Source organism: Pinus tabuliformis, chromosome 9 (genome assembly GCF_031772625.1).
Source record: "Pinus tabuliformis cultivar Carrire ecotype Pingquan chromosome 9, CPIR1, whole genome shotgun sequence".
Lineage (NCBI taxonomy): Eukaryota > Viridiplantae > Streptophyta > Pinopsida > Pinales > Pinaceae > Pinus > Pinus tabuliformis.
In genome coordinates, this window is record NC_142307.1 from 558,651,127 (window position 1) to 558,666,763 (window position 15,637).

Genomic DNA, 15,637 nt, shown 5'->3' on the forward strand with positions numbered 1-15,637 from the left:
TATTGTATTTGCCCCCAATCACTCGCCTACTGAGGACAAACTGAAAAGGATTGACAGCCGCTAAGACGAACGTTTTACGTAGTAGAATATAATGGCGAAGCCGCTGGACAACATGGATAGCTGCCAAGGCCAATTTCTCAACAGGAGAATAGCGTAGTTCAGGACCTACCAAGCCTCGACTCAAGTAGTAAATCACATGCTCCGTGAGAGCATCATCCTCCTGAACCAGAACCATACCTATGGTTGATTCTATTGCTGCAAGATACAAAAGGAAATCTCTACCATAATTCGATGGACTCAACAATGGGGCAGAGATTAATGCCTGCTTCAAGGCATCAAAAGATCATTGCGCAAAGTTGTCCCATAAAAATGGAACTCATTTCTTCAACAAACGCATAAATCCTTTAGTTATCTCAGCATAGTTTGCTACAAAACTCCTTAAGAAATTTGCCTTTCCTTGGAGACTTTGAAGTTGTCAGATGGAAGACGGGGGAGGCAACTGAATTATTGCCTCAACCTTGAAGGGATCAACTCGAATCCCTTCAGTTGACACTATGAATCCTAACAACCGACCAGATGTGACCGCGAAAACGCACTTATTCGGATTGAACCGGATTTTGTAAAATCGACATCTCTAAAAAACTAACTGAAGGTGGCTAGGATGATTGATTCTCTTTCGAGAACGAGCAGCTAAATCATCCAAGTATGCTTCGATGACATGCTTGATGTCATGGAAAGTGTAAGACATGGCCCGCTGAAACGTAACGCCAACATTTTTAAGACCAAAAGGCATCTTTTTGTATGCAAAGGTACCCCAGGGACAAATAAAAGTTGTCTTATGCTAGTCCTCTGGACGGATAGATATTTGATAACTAGAGAATCCGTCCATGAACGAGAAAATTTCATTACCCGCACATTCATCAACTATCTGATAAATAAACAGTGTGGGGTAATTGTCCTTCGGACAAGCTTTGTTCAAATCCCTAAAGTCAATGCACACTCAGATCGTTCCTTGTTTTATATCCACTAGGAATGGATTAGAAACCCACTCTGTTAGAGGAACGGGGTATATGAAACCCGCCTTAAGCAGCTTTTCTACTTCAGCTTTAATAGCTGCTGCTTTCTTAGGATTGACCGGCCGAAGCTTTTGATGAATCGGCTTGGTGTTTTCATACGTCTTGATCTCATGCTGGACTATAAATGGATCGATACCAAGAATTTCCTCATAAGACCAAGCAAGCACATATCGAAACTCCTTAAAGAGGTCAGTGTAAATCTGAATCTCTTCAGGGGAACAATCGGCTCCGATGAAGACATTTTCTATAACGTTAGGATTCCTAGAGATGTTTATAGGTACAATTTTTGAGATAATCGACATATTACCTTTGGCAAATAAATGTGTTGGAGCCAAAGGGTTTGAAACTGTACAAACATCGCTAGTAAGCAGATTGGAGAACCTAGATTCGACTTCATGCAATGGGGGTAGAAAATATGAACGATGATGTAAATCTTCCCAAGGTCGATCTACACCTATCATTGCCTCTAAAATTGCTTCGTTAGGTGGTAAAACTGTATCTAAGAAATCTAGAGCAGAAGTGGATTCAAGGGTCCAAGCTGGAGCCACACCACCATCTAACTCCTCCTGTGAAAAAGGAGTAGGATGGTTGTCTGTAGAGTTAATGATAGATTGATAGCTAAGCTCTGCTGCAGACATGGGGAATGCCATTTCACCAACCTAGCCTCCATCTAATGTGGTCGTAGACGAAGGTAAGGTCCAAGGGTCAAAAAAATAATGAGTTCGAAAGAACGCTTTCCATGAAGGGCCCTTAGAGGATGAAATTGCATTGATTCTAGCTGTAGGAGGAGGAAGATCAAATATGCCCATCAAGGAAGAGTACATCCCAGCTCCTAAATTCTCTATAGGTTGATGAGGATTATCCACCAATGGAACGGTAGAATCCGAAGTTGCATGAGAATCACCCGGAGAATAATCTAATTGATCAATTTTAACAATTCTCCCCTCATGAGGAAAACAAAGGATGCGAAATAGAGATGAAACTATGGCATCCATGTTATGAAACCAACTCAAGAAAAGATAGAAAAGATAGATCAACGCCTTAGAATTCAGCCTCTTCGAGGGGGCAACCTCCTTTACATTACATAAATGAACAATTCTTGGATGATACAAATGACAAAACCTCCTTTCTATATATAGGAGTCTAAGGAGTCACAATATAATCCAGCCGACCTAACAATAATAATATAAAGCCACAAAAATAATAATAGAGGGATTCTATGGGGCACAGAAATAACAATATGGGGGTAATAGGGGCACAACAATATAAATAAGGGGTATAACTACAATAGTAATGGGGTAATCACTAGTATTATAGGGACCCAACATGCCCCTCTCCTTCAAAAAAGTGTTGTCCTCAACGCTTGAGTAGTTCTGGATACTTCTGCATAAAATTCTCATCCTCCCATGTGGAATCTTCAGCGGATAAGTTCTTCCACTTGATAAGATACTCTGAAATTGATCGATTTCGTAGCTGTCGAGTTCTTGTTTCTGTGACTGCTTCCGGTTCCAATATAATTTTTCCTTCCTCGTCAAGTTCTGGCAATATTGTTTGAATTGGGAGCTTGTCACCTATAACCTTCTTTAAACATGAAACATGGAAAACTGGGTGCAATCGAGAAGCTGCAGGAAGCTCCAATTTGTATGCCATAGTACCAATCTTTTGCAACACCTTGTACGGACCATAATACTTTGGTGATAATTTATTATCCTTCTTAGCTTGCTTTAGGGACATTTGCTTATATGGTTGTAGCCGTAGGAATACCCAATCACCTACATCAAAACTTCTTTCACTGCGATGTTGATCTGCCTGTTGTTTCATTCTATTTTGTGCCAACACGAGGTTATCCTTTAAGAGTTGGAGGACTTGTTGTTGATGTTCGATGTGATGTTCCACTGCCTGAACCTTAGAATTTTCTCTTAAATATGATGTGATGGATGGTGGTTGATACCCATAAAGTGCCATAAATGGGGTCATTTTTGTTGCTGTATGGAAGGAAGTGTTATACCACCATTCAGCCAGAGGCAACCATTTGACCCATTGTGTCTGTTTATCAGATACAAAGCAACGAAGATATCCTTCCAAACATTTGTTTACTATCTCAGTTTGCCCATCAGATTGAGGATGATAAGATGAGCTATGAGCTAACTGAGTACCAAGACAAGAAAATAATTCTGTCCAAAAATTTCCAGTGAAAATGGGATCTCTGTCACTTACAATAATCTTTGGGTTTCCATGTAGCTTTTGAACTGTTTCCATAAATGCAGTAGAAACTGTACTGGCTTTAAATGGATGTGATAATGCACAAAAGTGTGCATACTTGGTAAGTCTGTCAACTACCACCATGATGACACTCTTTCCCTCAGACTTGGGTAAACCTGTGATAAAATCCATTGAAACCTCCTCCCAACGTTGGCTTGGAATGGATAAAGGTTGTAATAGACCCGGTGTCTTAATTGTTTCAACTTTATTTTGTTGGCAAACCAAACATTCCGCCACAAACTTTTGAATATCTGATTTAAGGCCATCCCAAAAAAATTCCTTCTTAACCCTGTGGTAAGTTTTTAAAAATCCTGAGTGCCCTCCTAAGGGAGAAGTGTGCAATTCCATAAGAATCTTTTGTTTTAGCTGGGAATTCTTACAGAGGTATAAGCGATCTTTGTACCATAACGAATCATTTTGCCAGCTAAATGTATCAGAAGTACTGGAATCTTGTTGTAGCTTTCGAATAAGTGCCCACACTTCTTCGTCATTCTTCCATTCCTCCCTTGCTTCGTTTATCCAATCTGGTTGGATAATAGAAATGGCACACAACAATGCTTCCACATCCTCATCCTTTCTTGAGAGTGCATCTGCCACCACATTTTGCTTCCCTTTTTTGTAGATGATTTCAAAGTCATAACCCAACATCTTTGTGACCCACTTTTGTTGCTCTTCAGAGGATAATCTTTGTTCTAAAAAGTATTTAAGGCTATCATGATCCGTTTTTACCTTGAAGTGTCTTCCCATTAGGTAGGGTCGCCATTTCTTAAGTGCATGGAGTATTGCCAACATTTCCTTCTCATAAATAGCTTTGCTTAAAAACTTTCCCTTGATTGGACGACTTTCAAAAGCAATGGGTCTTTCATCTTGCATTAGAACAGCACCAATTCCATTTCCTGAAGCATCACATTCCACAATAAAGGTTTTTGTGAAGTCCGGTGTAGCTAAGACCGGTGCTTGGCACATTGCCTCTTTAAGATGTTCAAAGGCCTTTGTTGCTTCCGGAGTCCATGAAAATGAATCTTTCTTCAATAATGTTGTTAGAGGTGCTGCTATTCTCCCATAATTCTTAACAAACTTGCGATAATACCCTGTCAACCCAAGAAATCCTCGCAGATGCTTTATGGATGTGGGGATTTTCCATTCCTTAATGGCTTTAATTTTGCTAGGGTCTACCTTAACTCCTTCATGAGATACAATATGACCCAAATATTCCACCTCCTGGACTCCAAAGAAACATTTGGATCTTTTTGCATATAATTGTTTCTCCTCCAATAGTTGTAGCACCCTGTCAACATGTTCAACATGATCCTTCCAAGACTTGCTGTAGATTAGTATATCATCAAAAAATACTAACACAAATTTTCTAAGGAATGGTTTGAAAATTGAATTCATCAAACCTTGAAATGTTGAAGGTGCATTGGTAAGGCCAAAAGGCATGACCAAAAATTCATAATGACCCTCATGAGTTCTAAATGCCGTTTTCGGAATGTCTTCAATCTTCATTCTGATTTGATGATATCCCGAACGAAGATCCAACTTGGTGAAGTAAATTGATCCATGCAATTCATCCAGTAATTCATCAATAACAGGAATGGGGAACTTATCTTTAATAGTGAGCTTGTTGAGCTCCCTATAATCTGGACACATGCGCCATGATCCATCCTTCTTGTGCACCAATACTACTGGAGCTGAGAAAGAACTTTGACTCGGTTGAATTATACCAGCCTCTAGCATTTCTGCAACCATACGTTCAATTTCACTTTTTTGGACATAGGGATATCTGTACGGCCTGATGTTTGGAGGAACACTTCCTGGAATCAGATGAATAGCATGATCATGATCACGCATAGGTGGGAGACCTTTGGGAGTCTCAAATACCTTGGAATGATTGTCCAGGACTTTTTGGAGATCTGGAGAAATAGATGATTCCAATGTGGAAACATCTAGCGAACATAATTGTGCAATTACACCTCTTTGCTCCTTTTTTAGAAGCTTTGTCATACCATTAGAGCTGATTATCTTTCCTGGTTTCCCTGCAATACCCCTTAATTCAACTTCCTTTCCTTCCGTAGAAAATTTGATGAAAAGTTCTTGAAAATTAAAAGCTATTGTACCCAAGGATTGTAGCCATTGGACTCCTAGTACAACATCAGCACCTCCCATTGGAATGGAAAGCATTGGGCTAGTCAATACATATTCTCCCATGGATAGCTTGATATTATGGCACTTTCCAGAGCAATTTATTGTTCCTCCATTTGCAATCATCACTTGACACTCTGGTGCTGGATATAGGAAGCAATTCAATTCTTTTGCTACCCTACAATGAATAAAATTGTGGGTGCTTCCTGAATCAATCAACACTATTACCTTTTTCTTCTTGATTTGTCCTTCTATCTTGATGGTTTGAGGAGTGGTAATTCCCGCCAATGCATTACAAGATATGGTCGGATTTATTTGTTCTTCATCTAGGCTTTGTTCCTGGAGTATATCTTCTTCTTTTGACCTTTCTTGCTCCTTTTCTTCTTCCTCTTCACAATCTATGTAGAATAATTTCTTCTCAGCACACTTATGACCTTTAGTGTATTTGCTATCACAACTGTAACAAAGCCCTTTTGCTCTTTTTTCTTCCAATTGTTGTGGTGTCAACCTTATAGGTTGTGGAAGACTAGGGGCAACAACACTTCCGTCTTTATAGTTGTGAGTGGTATGCTTCCTGGTTGCCATAATTTTGCTTTCCATTTTTCTTGCTAACCTGAATGCCTTCTCTAATGAATCAGGTTCCCAAAGGCGAACATCATGTTGGATATTATCCTTTAAAGACCCTATGAACACATCAATCCTATGCTCCTCTGGAATATCTTTTACCCTTATGTTCAATTTTTGGAACTCCTCAATGTGCTCCATTATTGAACCCTTTTGTTTGAGACTTATCAATTGGCTAAAAAAAGTGTTGCTTTTTGTATCTTCATAATGTGCTATCAATTCTTCCGTAAAAATTGCCCAAGTGATAAATTGTTTACGAGAGCAAAGCCATTGATACCATACAAACTGATTTGGTTCCAAATATACAGTTGCCATACGTACCTTTTGTGCGTTTTGCACATTATTGAGATCGAAGAATTGCTCCATCTGTAATATCCATGTGGCGGGATCCTTGCCATCAAACTTCCTCATATCGATTTTTGGAATATGGTGATTCTTCGATCCAACATTAGCGTCTATGGAATCATGATTAACATTTCTTTTGTTCTCATCATGAGTTTCCTTTACTACCTTTTCACCATTAGTGACCCTTTCTTGTAGCAACTTCTTCAATTCTTCCATGTCTGTCTTCAAATCTGCCATGTCTCTCTTCAAATCTGTCTTCGAATCATCCATCTTAGCTTCCATGCCCTTTATCTTAGATTCCACGCCATTTATCTTAGATTCCACGCCACTTATCTTAGCTTCTGTTAGCTTTTGTGAGCGTGACATTTGTTGCACTTGTTCTTGTAATTTTGATATATCATGTAGCATTTCTTCCTCTTCTTCATGAGTCATGCTAGAGCTTTCAGGTTCCTTACTAGGTGTTTGCATTTTCTTTCCTCGGGGCATCAGTTACCGATAATAATGCTTTACTATGCCCTTTGAATTCCGTTAAACCAAGCTTACACAAAAATTAAAAAAAAAACTACACACCTTTTTTCACTTTATAGAAGCCTGATATTGAATCTGATGTATCTCTGTAATTTCGGATCATCCAGTTCTGAAATTGCTACCTGTAGTAGCCTTCTGTGTCCTCTTTCCAATGCCACAAGTCTGAGCCAAATTGGATTCTCCAAGGAAGAGTTATGTGAAATCTCCCACAGTGACTTGCTTTTAGACTGGTTCAGTAGAGCGAACTTGTACGACGTGCCACGAGTCACTGTTTCAACCTTTGAATCTGAAAAACACACACAAGAAACTACAGTCCGTCCTCTTTCTGTACCTTCTTACGAAATTTCAATCCGATCCCCAGAGAGAAAGTTATGACGATTTTCCCCAGGTCACCTGTTTTGAATGTAATTCAGGAGTCTGCAAAAAGACCAACTTCCTCAGATCATATCTCCGCAAATATCGCGCTAAAAGCTCTGAAATTCGACCCAAGGTTCAGTGTGATTTCTTCTCAAATGGGTTTTTTTTGCGACTTCTGAAACGTCACAGAAAAAAAAGTTATAGCGAAAATGCCACGATGACCTGTTTGGAGCAGCGAAACCCTAGAATCCAAAGCTCTGATACCAAATGTTATGAAACCAGCTCAAGAAAAGATAGATCAACGCCTTAGAATTCAGCCTCTTCGAGGGGGCAACCTCCTTTACATTACATAAATGAACAATTCTTGGATGATACAAATGACAAAACCTCCTTTCTATATATAGGAGTCTAAGGAGTCACAATATAATCCAGCTAACCTAACAATAATAATATAAAGCCACAAAAATAACAATAGAGGGATTCTATGGGGCACAGAAATAACAATATGGGGGTAATAGGGGCACAACAATATAAATAAGGGGTATAACTACAATAGTAATGGGGTAATCACTAGTATTATAGGGACCCAACAATCCATCTCATAAATCAAATTCCTTACTAAGAGGAGGTTGTAATCCAGGTTGGCATCAATGATTTCTACTTCAATATTAACGACCTTTCCTCCAACACATATAGGAAAAGCCGGGATAATTCCGTGTGGCCTATGAGAATGACCATCAAATGCTGTTAAGAGAGTCGGTGAAGGAACAACTGAAGGTGATCCAATGGCCTTCCAACATGACATAGACATTACGCATGTGGAAGCTCCCTCATCTATAACTGTCCGAAAAATATTGGTTTTTCGGTAAGTAGACTTTATCTAGAAAGCCATATGGTGAGGAAGTCTCTTTTTGACATTGAGCATATCAAAAGTGAGCACTAAAGAATTTTTTGGATCCACTGCCCCGATTGCTGAAAGCAAAGCACTTCTCTGAGCAGGACACGACTGGAGTACCTCCAATGTAGACATAGCGCATGGACTTTGAGCCAGATCTTCTACAATCGAGTAGTTTTGGGCTGCCCTAGCATTAGGGTTAATCATCGAGCGCTTAGTGGAACCTTTCGGTATCCGAGGTATAGACTCAATAGAGGGTCGCTCAATATGAAGTGGGTCTGTGGTTTCGGGAATAGATTTACCCTTAGATGTTTCCGTTTCACCATAATCGCATGCTCGTGTGGCAACGTCGACATGAGAGTTCATCATATACACATTTGAGGAATTTTCCCCTTCTTGGTTGCCCCTTGCGGAGGTACCAACGTTCGAGTTCGTGCCAGCAAGTAATTGCTGCCCTTGGGGAAAAGGGTTAGTCAGGACAGCTTGGGAGCTAGAGGACCCTTGCTGCACTAACAAGCGTTGAGCATCTTGAATCTTGGGGCAGAGGTGAGTCAAATGATCTCCATTGCATAACTTGCATGGAAATTTAACTTTCTTTTTGGACTCTTTTCTACCCTCACCGGCACCATTGCCGGGTTTGTTCGCATTACCCTTCCCTTCCTGGTTCTTCTTTTTACCTCGTCCCTTCTTCTTCCCATCAGATTGTTGATTTCCTTTGGGGTTAGAAGTTTGAACGACGTTTATGGAAGTAGGTTGGGAAGGTGAAGGTGTAGATGGTGCTACCTGGTTAGAAGAAGCAGTTTGTAGAGACAACTGCTGCAATTGGTTCAGAAGGTTCACTATATTCGCGTCAATTGATCCAACTATACCATCGGCGTGAGGGCCTGGCTTCGGTTTGGCTAAATCAACCTTGGACCTAGGAGCGTCAGGTAGGATTTTCTCAAGAGTCCCAGACTGAGAATATATCAGTTCTAACTGCTGGGCTCGAAAAATAGCCTGCTCTTTCGAATAAACACCGGAAAGAGAAACATCCTTAGAGATTTCAGGTTGTAGAGATTTTAGAAACCATTCGAGATGGGACTTTGGTGGAATTTCAGCTTTGATAAGCCTCTTTCTCTGTCTCCATTCCTAGATATGATCCGAAATGTGAGTTGCCGTGTCTTGATGAAAATTGGCTAGAAGCTCAGTTCCAGCTTCATAGTGGACAGGCAACTAAAAATGGTTTAAGAAAATATTAGCCAAATCAGCGAAAGAAGTAAAGGTGCCCCCTGGAACATTTGGCCGCATTCCCAATTAAGGCGCGCTAAAATAACCTCAACCTGATTGAATCATCTATCAGGGAGTTCGATGAGCACCATAAGTGGAATGTGGTCACATGGTCTCCCGGGTCTTCACCATTCTTCCCTTCGAATTTTGGAATATCCGATGGAAGTTTAGTTAGGACTGGAGGCCAAGTCAGATTGTACCTAATTAGATCATTCGTCAATTTAGTCAAGTCTGGTAGATTAAGCGTGGCCAGAAAAGGAAGTTGTGGAGAACCTTTGGAATTCCATCCGGATTGGGCGGGGTTCCCATAGGTCTGAAAAGAATGACTTGGATTTTGAAAGACACCAGGTTGCCCGAAGTAACTTGTAGAACCTACTGAACTAAAGGGTGATCCTTGTGGTCCAGCAAAACTCAGAGTTTGACCAACTCCTGTAGAAAATCTTCCATAACCGGTAAAGTTACCCCCTAACGAAGTATTGAAAGGGGCTGACAGCCCCTGATAAGGGTTCCAAGCATTTTCAAAGGGTGAAAAACTTTGAAATGAATGAACTGAGGAATATGACACATTCCCTTGTTGGCCGAAAAACTGATTCCCAGCTCCTATCCCACTAACTGCAGGGTTTGTCCAACTCTGAAAGGGGTTACTACCTTGACTTGTAAAAGGAAAAGGCATAGACCCTACTGTTGGATTGGAATGTGGTATATGAACACTTCCAAATGGGAAACCCTGAAAAGAAGTTGATCCAATCATCATGGATGTGGAGGCGGTTGATGGTATATTTAGTGGAACTGAAGGAATACCTTGAGAGGGCATTCCAAAAGGGAAAAATCCAAAACTGGATGCATTAGCTTGAGAACTTCCACTCGTAGACGGAATGCAAGTAGACCAAAATAAGGAAGTGCTGGGAGTGTTAGAAGGGATGGACATATTTCCTCCCCCTTGCACAGATATGGGAGTCTGCATGCTCGCAACACTCGTGGTGGATTCCATGCTTCCAGCAGTGGTCATCGAAGGGATAGATGTGTGTGGACTTGGGCTCGAAGGCCTGTGAGTCAGAGTTCCAACGTATAACAATACGTCTGGATGATCGGGAGGGAGAGGAGAATTCGGAGCCGCAACTGACTCTAAAAGCTCTTCTACTTCAATACTATCTTCCGACTGGAAGAGTACTCGAGAAAGAACTGGTGTGTTCCTCTCTAACTCTGTAGTAGTACCAAGTCTATCTTGTGAAATAATGCCCCCAAGTAGAGGATCAATCTTCGATGCGCCTGTCACCACTGGTTGAAAAACACTGGTAGAATCGCTCCTACGCCTTCTAGGAGAAGGCTCTGGACTCGTAGGTGAAAGCCCACGAAGTCTTCGAGACCGTCGAGATGGTCGATCAACCACTTTGAATTATTTTTATAAGATCTACTTAAAGACTCAATAAAATTAAAAGCTAGGCCGAATAGGAGCACAGAACACTCACTAAAATGTCCCTAAAGATATCAGAAATCAAGCAACTTCCAAGTATTTCCGCTCCAGGTGATTAGGACCAGACACTAAAATACAAGAAAGTTAATAATAAGGGCCTTCCGAAAATAGTCTGGGGTAATTACGCCCTAGGCCTACTAGCGAAGGTATTAGAGGTAGTTACGCTGACCTCCAGACAACAGCCTTTGTTGGTGCAAGCCCCCAAGATTCACAAGGGTGCCCTCTAGAAGTACTATTGAACGTGATGCAATGTCAACCTCAGGTGCCACGGGATTCCCCTCCGCAACCACCTGTGTGGATTCCTAGGATAGGCAACTAAAGGCACCAACTCGTATCAAAAGCTGAGAAAAACAGTCGTGAGGTAGGATCCAACAAGTAAGAGAGGGGGTATCTCTTGTCCTTATCTTCACGAACCCTCATGCTTAACTCCCAATCACAGAGCTTTCCCGGTCTCCCTAACGCTATTGGATTTCACTCTTTAATCAAACTTCTATGTTTTACAATTTAGAGTGGCCTTGTTGAGTTTACTCTCCTCTCACCTAATCCAAGTCCCTAAATAAACCTAGACTTGTTGGTGTATTCTGATGACAATACAAAAAGTTCTAGTTTATTTTACTAAGCGCTTGATTTTAAATGGCCATTCTTTTAAGTCAAAGGGATAAATGGAAATGAAATTGATGGTGTTTGTATGACGCAAAAGAAATTAATGAAAAACTAACTTATATGAATGCAATCGTTTGTTCTTCGATGAAAAGAAACTTCTACTTGGGTTCTAAGAAAATTCTATAAAGAAAAAACTTTTTCTTTTCTTTTCTTAAAGCACACTTCACACTCACAAAAACTAAAAGGACTATTGATGCTTTAATAATGCAAAACTACCCTAATGCAAGGTGTACATGAAAATGCAAGATCCTAGATTACTCTAAAAAGGAATGAAAGCAATTGTTTATAACTTTAATAAGCCAACTTAAGTGTTTGAAAAGAATACAAATTTTGAATACAAAATCTTCTCCAAACAAGAAGGACTAATCCAAAAAGAACACAATTCACTTTCAAAAAATCAAAAGAAACCAAAATCAAACTTGGAAAAAGAAGACAAAAACAATGTTTTTTAAGAACCTTTCTTTTTCAAGAAGCAATGAAAACAACCTTTCGAAAGCACTCTAAATGCCACCAAAGACTCAAAGATCGAAAGAAAAGCACAAGGAAACTTTGCAAGTCACAAATTCGATAACAAATGAAAACTTGAACAGAAAAGACTTCAACTTGCACTAAACGACCCAGAAGCAGCAAAAGAGCTTTGAGAAACTGACCAAGAAGTAAGGAAAGAAACACTTTCAAATTCGTCAAATAGAAACTTTCAAAAAGAAAGAAAAGGTGTAAGGCCACAAAATAACGGAAAGAAAAGCAAGTAGACCAAAAATCAAGCTTGACACAAAGATTGAAAACAATCTGTTGTTCCAGAGGAACAAAACAATCAAGAACCTCTATAAGAAGTCTTGTGTGTCAAACACAAATCATAAAACTCACTCAAAAGCAAACCTAGGCCAAAACTTTTCAAAGCAGAAGAGAATTCAAAATAGTAAGCTCACTGGATAATAAATTCTAAAGACAGAAACTGACCACTCAGAAACCAAACAGACCAAGAAACAAATCTTTCTGGGCAGAAAGATTTGAAAAAACCATGCAAAAAAATGGTATACGCGACTGTGTTCAAGCACAGAGGCGTGTACACACGCTTCTGATAAAGGAAAATTGCGTATACGTGGGTTCACTTCACAGAAACATGCATGTGTACGCTACTGTAAACAGACAAAAATGTGTATACTAAGTTTTGCAAGAAAAATAAAAAATAAAGCCAGATCAAAAAGATCAGACTTAAGGTATGAGTTTCTATTGGACCAAAAAATACTGTCACAACAAGCAAACCAAGAACTGAGCCCTGATTGACACTAAACAACCCAAACTAGGAATAACAAGATTGTTATCCCCAATGGAGTTTCCAATTCTGTTACAAGAATAAGTACCCCAGGGCTTTGGGTTGAAACCCCAACAGAGCAAGAGAAAGCTACAGTAAGAAACACTCATACAACACAAGCAACATGCTTATATAAACAAACTATGTGATAGCGATCATACCCGGATGTCCTTCATTTGGGTAGTTCCAACAAGGTTCAGACCCTCTGCAACTCCTGATGATCTTCGAATCTACAAATCAACCAATCCGAACACACACAATAGCATATAGATAAAGCATTTTAAAGAAATCAACTTTACATCATATAAGCAAGATGATTAGTTATACATCAAAATAACATTCATAGATGAATTACAATAGTATCAGATGCATAAACAAAGTCAATCTCAGGAACAAGACACCATTTCTTTTTATTGTAGAAAGCTATAACCAACATGGAGAGAATTCACCTGAGTCTTCTTCTTCCGGCTCCAAGAGAAACCGTCCTCCAGATCCGTCCAGTCCTAGTCTTCAACAACCTCCTTCCATAACCAATACCATGATATCTCAAGCAAATGGGAGAATATCAACACTCAAGGAAACAAGGGTTTCCTGAAACTTGGGGAAGTGCTTGAAGCACAGGGATACTTCAAACTCAGTCAGGGATAATCTCAGTATAATAATTCTATCTCTTCTCCTCCTTAAGGCCTTCCCATAGAAGTCTATTTATACTTCTCCCAATTAGTTTTTTAGTTGGGAAACAGTTGGGAAATAGTTGGGCCACGGGCACTAGGAGGTAAACAACAGGTAAAACCCGTGAACTCCGCCCATAGTTAAGGAAATTTATTTTTTTAAGTGTTTTAACACATATACGCGGGTTGGGTATGGACTAACCCGCATGTACACGCTTTTATCTCAGGGAAAAGTAGCGTACAAGGAATAGAACACTGTTTTTAAAATACTTGGACCAAGTTTAGAAGGAGGGGTTGCCCTAGGCCATAAACCAAGCATCACAAATACCAAGGGTGGTATTTGGAGCTATAACACTTGTACAGGTGCGCAACGCCATGTAAAATTGCACTGTCAAACAGGCCCTATGCGCAGCGCTTCGTCCCTATGCTCAATGCTCCCTCCTCTATGTGCAACGCCTCCTACTCTATGCACAACGCATCCTCTTTGTTCAGCCACCAATTGGCTTCAACTCCCTTCTCTCCTTCAACTCTCTTCTTTCTCTTTGTCAAATGAATATGATGAAGTTGGAAAAGGAATTTTAAATCTTATATAGAGGGTGATTTTGTTTTTTCTTTAGAAAAAACCCACTTTCTAATGTTTTTTGGAACTTTTTTCTTTGTCTTCAAATCTCTGTTTAATGCTTTTCTTTCTTTGTCTCTTTTCAGGTGGATGATGCTTTGATTGAACTGATTTCTTCAATGGTTTCATTTTCTTGCAGCAAGGAGAAATGCTTGGGGCAGCTGGGAACACTTATTACATGAAATGACTTGAATTACATCAAAAAATATAAGTCAACTAAAATACTCTGTTTTCATCTCAAAAACATGTTTTTGAGATGAAAATTACATTAGTGAAATAAGATCTTTGTACAATAACCATGACTTACTAGCAATCACTCTTTGTTTATTGGTTATCCTCATATCTTTGCTGCCCTTTATTTACAGGTGAAACTATGCTTTTGACCTTGGAAATGAACCCTAAGACCTAATGGAAACATAACTGCCTTGACTCTAAAAATAACATAACTGAAGCCATAACTGAATACAACATGGAAATGGATCAACAAATGTACCTCATGAGGGAAAAATTGATTTTCTGAGAAGAAGACAACTATTAGTGGATCATTTTGACACGACCTAGTGGAATGATAAAAAATTCAGTATGAGACACCTAAAATGAAAATGCAAAGAGCAGATTTGATCCCTGATGGAAGTATGTAGATACTGACACTAACATTGGCCTTATTGGGGATGGAAGCTCCTTGGAGGTGTCAAGAACACCATAGACCAAGTGCCTAGCTGATTGGGCCAATACGGTCAAACAAATGAAAGACTGAAAACGTTTTTGAAAATTTTGAAAAATGACTCGATACAAACTGAAAACTGACTCACAACCGACTCTAGACTGACTCAAAAACCAACTAAACACCACACAAAGCATTTAAGTTTTATAGCCTTCACTTCAGGCCCCAAGCTCAAATGACATTGTACTTCAAAACTTGCAAGGAAAGCAAACTGGTATATACAATGACAATGAAACAACTTCAACAAGTTGTATCAGAAATAGTAGTGTTTCAGGAGCCTACCATTCACTGGCCCTCCTGAGCATTCTTGACCATCCATTTCCTTTAATAAAAATGCATTCTGTCCTCGATAGGCTGATATTTTATAAGGTCCTTTCCACAGATTGTCAAACTTACCATGTTTTCCTTTTTCTTCATTTCGTGCATCCCATCACAACACTACATCTTCCAGCTGAAACTTTTTGGCCTTGTTTTTGCGGTCATAAATATTCTTTATCTTCTCTTGCAGCCAGAAAGTGTTCTGAGAAACCTCTTCCCTTGTTTGTTGAAGGTGAATCATTTGATTAATCCGGCACCGAATATCATCTTCTTCACTACCGGTTTCTTGCAATAATCTCATGACCGGGATTGCAAGGGATGTTGGAAACACTGTATCAGTACCATAAACCAATTCAAA